General features: G+C 44.0%; 1 non-coding gene across 1 annotated transcript; it reads right to left on the bottom strand.

The window, feature by feature from the left end:
- Window positions 1–9977: 9977 nt before the first annotated feature.
- Window positions 9978–10086, bottom strand: LOC136506223 (small nucleolar RNA R71). The gene has a single exon (XR_010771446.1). It is a non-coding gene; the product is annotated as a small nucleolar RNA R71 (small nucleolar RNA).
- Window positions 10087–10602: the final 516 nt, after the last annotated feature.

Raw genomic sequence — 10602 nt, 5'->3', positions numbered from 1 at the left:
GGTATGTACTATGGATTACTTGAGACACATCCACCTAGTGTACCCTCTTATGTGTCCAGAGTTGACTATCGAGAGAAAGACATGACCAAAAGGGTCAGAGATGAGAGGAGAATTGATCCAAGGGGCTTGCCTAGGGTTCAGTTTGATCATCAATTTCAGACAGTCTTTCATATGGTCTTCTACACCAGTGTGATCCTCACCAGGAACCCAGTGATTGCCAGGTCTCAGTGGATTGACTGGCAGTACGTCAGAGATTTGTAGAAGTCCTCCATTGATCATGCTATTGCTATTTGTGAGCATACATGGGTATATGAGATCATGGAGTTCCAGCATGACTAGAACACAGAGATGATTGCTCAATTCTATGCCACTCTGTATGTTGAGGAGGATGAGAGGCGTATGCACTGGATGCTTGAGGGCCAGTGGTACAATGTTGATTATGATGCTTTTGTAGCTCTACTTGGCTTCCCAGATGATGATCTTCAGATAGATAGGATCCACACAGAGCAGGTGTTGCCTCTAGAGCAGCTTGCCTACATGTATCCATCAGGAGGTGAGAGAGGAGCAGTAGGGAAGGTTCTAAGTCTTCACCCTACCTATAGATACCTGGACAGGATGTTCAGGAAGACCATTGACTGCAAGGGTGGAGACAACGGCAACATTGTAGATTACTCTAGGAACTTGCTCCATAGGATGGCTCCAGGTGCACGGCCCTTCAGTGTATTTAACTTCATATGGTGCGAGATGAGGAGCGTTGGCGAGAGGCCCCTCAAGGGCTGTGGTTTTGTTCCCTATATCATGCACATGATTGAGTAGGTCATAGGGCATATCTTTGAGTATGACAAGGTACATAAGGCCCTAAAGATTGTTGTAGACTTGCCTGAGATTGTGGTACCTCCAGCTAGACCAGGAGGAGCAGCAGCAGCACCAGAGGCAGATGCACCGGCAGGTGGTGCAGCAGCTGGAGGAGCTTCCCCTCTACCACATGCTCCTTCACGTTCTTCTTCACGTCGTCGCAGTCCTCCTTCTCCTATTCGTAAGATGTTCAGTGCTATCTTTGGGATGTGCAAGGACATCCAGACCTGCCAACAGAAGGAGAGAGAGGCTAGAAGGAAGGACACTCAAACTCTGAAGCAGATTGCTGCTAGACTTGAGCTTGATCCTCCTAGGTCTCCATTATCAGATGAGGCAGCCAGTGAGCCAGAGACAGAGGAGCAGCAGTAGGCTAGGTACGATAGAGAGTTTGCTGAGTTTCTTCAGCGACAGTAGCAGCAATAGTAGGCACCAAAGCACCCTGACACTTTACCACTATAGGCTCGGGTGCCTACTCACTCTGAGCCACGTCCCAGTGCTACAGACGAGTATGCTTCAGACTGGTGGGGTGACCTCATGGGTAGTTTTGGCTACTACGGGTCTGGTGGCTATGACCCGTCTAGTGCAGGTGGTTCTCGTCCAGCTGGTGCTCCACACTTAGATGATGAGGATATTGGTGGAGATGAAGATGAGTGATCATAGCTTTCAGAGACGGCTTGTAGCCCCTTTGTCCTTAGTATGTCATTGTTGGACCTTTATGGTGATAGATGACAAAGGGGAGAGAGACTGATTAAAGCTTCATGATATTTGTTTCATTTGCTTATCTTTGTACCTGAAGATATGTACTACAGGCTATAGTTTCTTGAGCTTCATTTTAGTTTTTGAGCTTCATTGATGTATCCTGAGTTTGAGATAAATTGTATCATGTGAGAGATGAGACTTACTTATGCTTTATCTATGTATCTCTTGAGACATGATCTTTATTTATATATCAGTGGCTTGTGGACTTGAGAAAATGTGTAATGAGTGCTATGTGTGACATACATGTGTTGCATTTATTTTCATAAGGACTATGCATGCTAGAATGAAAATATTTAATGTGATATCTTTATATTTATTCTTGTGTGATATATCTTATCATATGCATCATGATTTTACTTTGTCACACACACATGCACCCCACGGATGCAATGATTTAGGGGGAGTCTCATATATGTTTTAGTATATGCAATTGACATTTGAGGTCATTTTGTAAATTCTAATCAGAAGCACATATTAAGGGGAAGCCTCTCATAAATCATTGAACCCAAAAGCTTAAATGTTTATATTATTTTGTAAGCTTTAATCAAGTTGTCATCAATCATCAAAAAGGGGGAGATTGAAAGTGCATCTAGCCCTTTAGTGGGTTTTGGATGATTGAATGATAACGTGATTAAATGTCTAACCCGTTTGCTAAGTGTGGACAGGTAATAGGTTATCTCACAAGTACTTAATGAAAATCAAAATGATGTATTGTTGTATAAACAATCTAGTTCAAGCACAAGACAACAATGCAAATGGAATTCATGCAAAGGCTTATTTATTGTGGGATTTCCATGTACTATGTGAAAGCAAGCCTGGTAAAAATTAGTTGATGAGAGATGAGGGATTGCATAAGGAATGGTCTCATATTTGAAGCTTGCTAAATTGAAATGAAAAAGATAACAATGCAAATGAATGGATGATTCAACACAAGATGTGACTTGATAGCTTGAGATGGTGAAGATAGCAAGTAAAAGGCTTCGAGGTACTAAGCAAGGGTGAGGGGCAAGCGACGGCTTGGCGGCCAAAGAACCTAGCTAGGGTGAAGAAGAAAGTACTTTCATTTAGTTGAGGTACTAATCAAGCTATGATGGTCATATTGATGTGGAGGATCAAATCTATAGTGGACAAAGTGTTAGAAGTGACTTGATGCATTTGGAGTTATTCATATTTAATGAATGGAATCAAGTCACGTGCTCAAGATGGCTATGCTCAAGTGATAAAGATCAAAGTTGACATGTTGGCACCCTCACTTGATGAAGTTTGGAATACATGGCTTCTGTTGAAAGAGATCAACTCAAAAGGTTTAAATTCGTTATACTCTTTAAATTTGAGTTAATATGAATGTTGTACTATTAAGAGGGATGCATCATGTTGATAGATAATTATTCATAAGTGCTCAAGCCAACCCATGTGAGTTTTGAGTGTTTGAGAGACAAAAGAGTTAACCTGTTTTTGCTGGTCTGGCAATACCAGACGTGTCCAGTATGGATACCGGACGTGTCTGGTATTTTCCCAGCAATGGTAAAGTTGTTGTTCTCGGGTTGGTTCGTCGGGAGTTCGGGCAATGGTCGGGAGTTCCGACGTCTTGCGCTTTAACTGACTTAGAGAGTTCATTGTCCTGGTCATACCGGACATGTCCGATATGGATGGTCAGAGGCCAATGGCTAGTTTTCAAATGCCTTGAGGGTCAGGAGTTCTAATGGTCGGGAGTTCCATCATGCGTCGGGAGTTCTGACACCTCACACACTTTAACTCAATTACCGTAGTTTTCAAATGTGCTAAGGGTCGGGAGTTCCGACGTGAGTCGAGAGTTCCGACGATCGGAAGTTCCGACTTTCATTGGGAGTTCTGACGCCTCACAACGTTACTATAACTCAGTTACCGTTGACGCAGTGTAAGTCTATGGCAATGACTATAAAACGACTAGTTTTTCCAAGGGGACTATAAATACCCCCAAGCCTCCACCTTTGGAGGCTACTGATTCTGCTGATACACATACACGTTTTTGAGCCTTGCCAACTCTCTCAAACCCTCTCTTAGTGAGTGTGTGATCCAAATCGCAAAATCCATTTGTGGGTTAAGAGAGAATTTGAAAAAGAGAGCAAGCCACCACTTGAGCACTTGCGCATATTGTCAATCTCGTGATTCACATTTGTTACTCTTAGACTCTTCGGTCCTAGACGGCTAGGCATCGCCGAAGAGCACCCGAGAGATTGTGGTGTGCCTTGGAAAGTTTGTAACGGTCGATTCCGCCGCCTCGGAATCAACTAGTGGAAGGAGGAAAATGAGTTGAAAAAGACTCCGGCTAGAGTGACCTTCATGGTACCCTCTAGGGCTGACCTTCGCTGGGTCGCCCGCAACCCTCTCAACGGAGAGTAGGATTCAAATGAGTCCGAACTTCGGTAAAACAAATATTGTGTCTCAATTCACATTTTATTTGATATTTGTGTTGCTCTAGCTCTTGTGTAGGTTCTCTATGTATATTGTCATCTCTAGTAGATACCTATAGTTTGGTTTGAAGATAGAAATCAAAAGGAGCGAGTTTGGGGCTGCTCTGCAGAAACCGTGCATACTGGACACGTCCGGTATACATACCGGACACATCCGGTATTTCCTGCTAGTGCTGAATATATTTGTTCTCTGTTCTAACTTTGTGTTGCAGGGTTGTAGCTTCTATATATATATTCTTTATACCTTGTATACTTTGTGTCTAATTTGTGAGGGGTGGTATTACTCGTTATTTGGAGTTTCCATTTTGGAAACTCCCTTTACTAATCATTTCCGCATTTAAAGGTGTTAATTTTAAGAAACGCCTATTCACCCCCTCTAGGCGGCATCCTAGGTCCTTTCAACGTGCCTATCGCCGGTGTGCCCTGCTGATGTGCACGCCCACCACCAAAGCCCACCCTGTTGATGTGTGCTCCCATCACCATGACCCTACACCTATCGCGAACCTACCCAGCAGATGCGTGCGCTAGACCTTGTCACCACTGTCCTTACCATGACGCCGCTGGCTCCGGTGAGCTACCTCGAGCTCTTGGCCTCGCATGCCCAGTTCGCGTGGGTGATGACCAGCAGCATGCCAAACTAGAGGTTGATGCTGGCAGTGGCCTTGGGCCTGGCGCTGCCGCACAGCATGCCGCAGCCCGCCGTGGAGAGCAATGAGAGGATGAGGAAGCGATCGGCATGGGAGCACAGAAAGGACGGCGATGCGTGCAGCTTAGGGCGGTGCATGATGCCGTCGCGCCACTGGCGATGCGCACTGTGCATGGCGTAGCAACCGTGGGACAGGCCACTCATGCTTAGCACTGTGTATGTATATCCCTTGGGCGCGCATGGCCTACCGAGATGCATGTTGCGGAACATCTCCCGCACCACGAACGATGAGGGCGGGAAGAGGCGTAGCGTCTCCAGGACCACCACGTGTGGCGTCCTCATCTTGGCGACTGCGTCGAAGTCCAGCACGCGTTGCCGTCGCTGTCGCCGTAGACATGTAGCACCTCGGTGCGTGCTCGGTCCTACCACTCCGGGTGTGCAACAAGGAGCATGAGGCACCACATCGCAGTGACCCCGCTTGTCTCATGGCCCGTTATTGATGATGGAGCCCAAGAAATCGCTTCCCAGTGCTGGCACCGGCCCCCCTGCTGCCTTGCGCTCGCTCGCCAACTACAGGACTTGATCTCGTGTGTGAGCTTCTAGCCTCTTGAAGCAGCAGGCCCGGAAAACCTTGGCCTTTTCCAACAGCCACGTGGGCGCCTCTAGCACATTGCCCATGTAGCCGGTCAACGTTGGACTCTGACCCGCACGTTCTGCACCAGGAACGCAAACACACTATTGATGTAATCCTGAAGCCATAGAAGCTGGAGCCGAGCTGAAGCGGGAAGCAGAAGCCTGGCATGTTTGAATTGGAGGTGCACGGCGGGAACAACAGTTGTCGCGGTGACCACGTCCAGAGTGCGTCTGTGTTGAGTCAGTTGTAGTGTGGCAACTTGTATCATGTGTGTTGGCTAGTTTCGGTGTGTGTACTAGGTGAGTTAGCTACTGGGTTAAGTAGTGGGCGTGTAAAGGTGTGAGTTAGCGCCTTTGACACATTGTATCTGTCATTGTACCCAAGACTATCTAGAGTGAAAAGGGGCACTGTCTCCCTAGCGGTTGCCATGTGTTCATCTTGTGTTCTCGGTTCTTACTTTGCGCATTGCTTTGATCTTCGATTGCTTTGGTTAGCCACGTATATGGTTGTGTGATTGTGATCCTATTTTGCCAACATCTGGTATCAGAGCCGCAATTCACACAGCCAATCCCATCTAGTGTTCATCCATGTTGGTGATGAGTGGTGATGGAGGTCGGGGAGGCAGCAGCGGGAGACACCATCAGGTCTTCCCAATGCTAACGGCGAAGAATTTCACCAGCTGGAGTATCCATGTCCAGGCGATTATGGAGGAGCAGGGGTGGTGGGAAGTGGTTGAGCCGCTGGGGGGGGGGGACATCAGCGCATAAGCAAACGAAGGCGACAGCCGACAAGGACAAGAAGGTGCGGGCACACTTGTTCCAGTGCTTGTTGGATGATTTGCTGATGCAAGTCACGAAGAAGTCAGGGAAGGAGGTGTGGGATTCCCTAAAGGTGCGGTTTATGGGCACAGAGCGCATGAATGATGTGCGGCTGCAAACACTGAAGGCAGAGTTCGATGCACTGAAGATGAAGGAGGAGGAGACTCTCAATCAGTATGCTAGGAAGTTGACGATGATGTCAGTGAGATACAACAACCTAGGCGGGTCATTGGAGGATTCGGTGATGGTAAAGAAACTGATCGACACCATGCCCGAATGATTCCTCAACGTCATGGTCGGGATCGAGCAGTTTTATGATCTAAAGTCTTTGGCATTCGATAAAGCCATGGGTCGGTTTAAGGCATTTGAGGAGTGGACACGGCGGGGAGCTGTGAACATGCAAGGAGGCCAGTTGCTACTGACCCAGGCGGAATGGGAGGCGCGGCAGGTTGAATGCATGCAAATGAACCATCAATATGACTTGAATTCATGCATGCAAATGATCAACAACATAGACTTAGGGGGTTTAAACTGACAATTTTCATGAGTTTTGGTGAATATGTGTTTTCAACAGGGTTTATCCAGAAAACCGTCAAGGTGGATCAAATCATCAAATTAAATCATGCTTATCCACGGTGTAAACAAATCTAGAAGGTTCTAGAGGATACTAGAAGACACTCCACTGAAGCGGGACACGAGAGGATGCCAGCTGGGGTCGGCTGGCCCCACCTATAGGCCGGCCAGCCCCCTAGGTCCACATGTCAACCCCTGCTTCGATGTTGGTTCCTCTACCGCCTCCTAGATTGCATGTATGCCGTTTATTCAAGTCAGTTTGATCCAATGGCTCAGAATTGATGCTTTGGCCTATATATATTAGCCCCTATCCCCCTCCCTGAAGCATTCGATCATAAGTCAAGATCAAATCAGAAATTAGGGTTTCTAGAGAGAAGAGAATAGAGCTCCAATTCTTCAAAGTTCTACTATAGGCTAGCTAGCAAGATTTAAGCAGAGTTTGGGCTATTGCTTAGGATTCTGGATTCGTCGTCTGGAGGATGGTAAAGCCATTTTATCCCCCTTTATTTTATGACTTTGTGCTACTTCAGTACTGTGTTTCTATTTATTATGTTCCTAGTTTGCTATGGTTATAGCTTGATTTAGTCATGACTGATGATGAATTTATGCATATGTTCGCAAAGCGCTTAGCTCAGTACTCGAGTGAGTTAAGTGGTCGACATTATGTAAGCATGGTGCTTAAATACTGTTTACCTACAGATGCACTCTACACTCTAGGTCATGTGGTAGATCGCAAGTGTGACACTCTCATTGAGTCCTTTGTAGTCCACTCCCCGTTTGTAGAACAAGTAGAACCCGATTACAAAGGAAATCAAGCTCTATTCTTGATCTTCCTTAGTAATGTTCCTTATACATAGATATAGAGTTAATTATGCTATAGATGAAAGTATATATACTAGGGTGTACAAAAGACTTAGTAAGGAATGACTTAGGAATCTTTTGCTCTTAACTAATCTTCTGCCTAGCCATATTATATTTATGAGTATCTATTTCTATATTTGAATTACTATCAATGTCTTACACTTATCATTTTTTTATCATTTGACTTACCCCTACTATAGCATGAGAGTTAATGATCTTGTCATAAGTATATATATTTGTCAATATGTCTAGCAACCCCATAGCTCCTCCCTATGGAAAATATAAATAACGATACTTGGCATACTCCCGGGTGAAATGCTACAATGGTACATTATCTGTGCGCTTGCGGATTACTTAATATGTATAAATTTACAAGTGTTCTCAATAATTACCAACAATGCATTTTTGACATCATTGCTAGGGATGACAACTTAGTAAAGAGTGATGCTAAGAAATGCCAACAAGCATTTCTGACGCCGTTGCCGGAGAGGGGAACAAGGCTAAGAGAATTGATCAAATAAATACTTACAGACGAGATCATAACTTTATACCTCTGCTTTAGTAGGCTTACTATTGATGGTAGTTAACAACCATTATAAACCATCAATATAACATGCATAAGGGCATAAATATAATCACCAACGAAGGTTTAGGGGTTTAAACTAACAAATTCTATGAGTTTTGATGAATCTGTATTTTCTGTAGGGTTTATCCAGAAAACCATCAAGGTAGATCTACATGTCAGATTTAATTGCTCTTATCCGCAGTGAAACGAACACCAGAAGACACTAGAAGACTCGAGAGGACCCACCTGTCAGTCCCTATTGTTATGTCAGTTCTTTGCCGCCTCCTAGGTTGCATCTACGCCGTCCTTTAAGTCGGTTTGATCCAAGGGTTCACGTTGGACGCTCCGGCCTATATATATCAGCCCCTACCACCCCCCGAGCATAACCCTAGTCATCAAGTCATTTGAGAAGACAGAAACCCTAATCATCCTCAGAGCTCCACCATATTCTAGGGCATAGCTAGTTGGGCTAGGTTTAGAGGGAGGCAAGCAAGCTTCGCTTGGATTCCTGATCTTGTCAAGAGCGTGGTTTGGTATAATCTTTGTACCCCCTTTAGTAATATCCCTTATGTATAGATATGAAGATGATCTTAGCAATGACTACTAGGTATAATTGCACTAATCAATGTATGCTTTGACTTGTAATTAAAAATAACTTATTAATTATTCCTCTAATATTCTACCTGACCATGCTAATGCCATAGAAAGGAGTACTCTGAGTGATTTATCATTATTATTAGTCAATACTTATCATATATCTTATCCTATGGCTTACCCCTATTGTGAGTAAAACATTGGTTATGGTTTACTTCTCCAACAATAGTATAAGTTATCAATACATGTCCATGCTAGACCTTTCCTATGGTAAAAATATAAATAATGATACTTGGAATACTCTCGGATGAAGTGCTACAATGGTATAATTATCTGTGCGCTTGCAGATTTCTTTCATATATATATATTCATATATATTCTTCTTAGTCACATCAATTAATAAAGAACTACTTAGTATTATTCTAGTAGTAATGCTATGTAGTACAAAAAAGCATCTTTGGCACCATCATTAGCGATGACAACCTAGTACAAGTGATGCTAGGAGATGTAGGCATATTACAGGTGACTACTTAAAACAAGTGACAAGTTAATAAATACCAAGTATTTCTGGCACCGTTACCGGGGAAGGTAGCTAGGCAAAGAAAGTATTGATAAACTTATACTTATTGATGTGATCGAAGATAACTATTGACCTATGCTCAACTAGGCTTAGCCTTGTTGTCTACTTGTGTATCTTATGCAAGGTAATTTCTGACTAGTTTTGACCTTCCGACAAACTACGTTGAAGATCCAGAAGCATTAATCAGGAGGACTAGAGCTAAACTCAAGAAAGTTCTAGCTTTAAAGTCAGAAGACAACCATATAAGGCAAAGCTTAACACCTGAATTTGAAGCCATGGCTAACAGGACTCTCCATGAATTCTCTACTCTAACTACGGCCAACATCCGTACTGGACAAATAGTAAATGTCAGAGATAATGGATTCGAGCTTAAGCCAGCCCTCATCAACATGGTGCAAGCAAGCCAATTTTGTGGAAAGACACCTGAAGATGCGATTGCACATCTCCAACACTTTCTAGAGATATGTAGCACTTTCACCATCAAAGGAGTAACCCAAGATGCCATATTACTTCGCCTCTTCCCATTCTCACTCTTGGGGAAGGCAAAGTAATGATTCTACGCCAACAAAGATAGAAATACTATATGGGATAACTGCTCCACTACCTTCCTAGCAAAGTTCTTTCCCATAGGGAAGATCAATGCTCTGCGTGGGAGAATCTCAAGCTTTTAGCAATAACATGATGAATCTGTCCCTGAGGCATGAGATCGCTTTCAAGATTACATTGTGGAATATCCTCATCATGGGATAGAGAATTGGCTACTCATGTAGATTTTCTACCATGGGTTGACCAACAATACCCATGAGACTATGAATGCTGCTGCTAGAGGTGCATTCCTGTCATTCAGAATACCCGCTGCAACAACTCTTTTGGAGAAGATGGCCTCCAACCAAGGTTGGAATGAAGAACGTCTTTAGACCTGCAAGAGGTGTTCAGGTATGCATCACTCAAGGAGGTAGACATGTTGTCTGCTAAGATGGATCTACTAATGAAGAAGCTCGAAGATCGAGCCAATGAGAAGTAAGAGGTCATGCATATTCATGATTCTCGTATGACATGTGAAGTGTGTGGAAACACTGGGCATTTAGGGAGCAACTGTCCTGAAACCCATGAGGATATGAACTTTGTCAACAACAACAACTACTTTCATCCTCAGTAGAATCAAGGATGGAACTAGCAACAGAGACCAAACTATCAAGGTAACTATCAAGGTAATAATTTTAATAATTTAAATCAACCACCCTTAAGAGAATTAATTGCTGAC

The sequence above is a fragment of the Miscanthus floridulus genome, chromosome 14 (assembly GCF_019320115.1).
Source record: "Miscanthus floridulus cultivar M001 chromosome 14, ASM1932011v1, whole genome shotgun sequence".
Lineage (NCBI taxonomy): Eukaryota > Viridiplantae > Streptophyta > Magnoliopsida > Poales > Poaceae > Miscanthus > Miscanthus floridulus.
The sequence above is the reverse complement of the archived record's forward strand: the minus strand, read 5'-3'. Positions and strand labels throughout refer to the sequence as shown.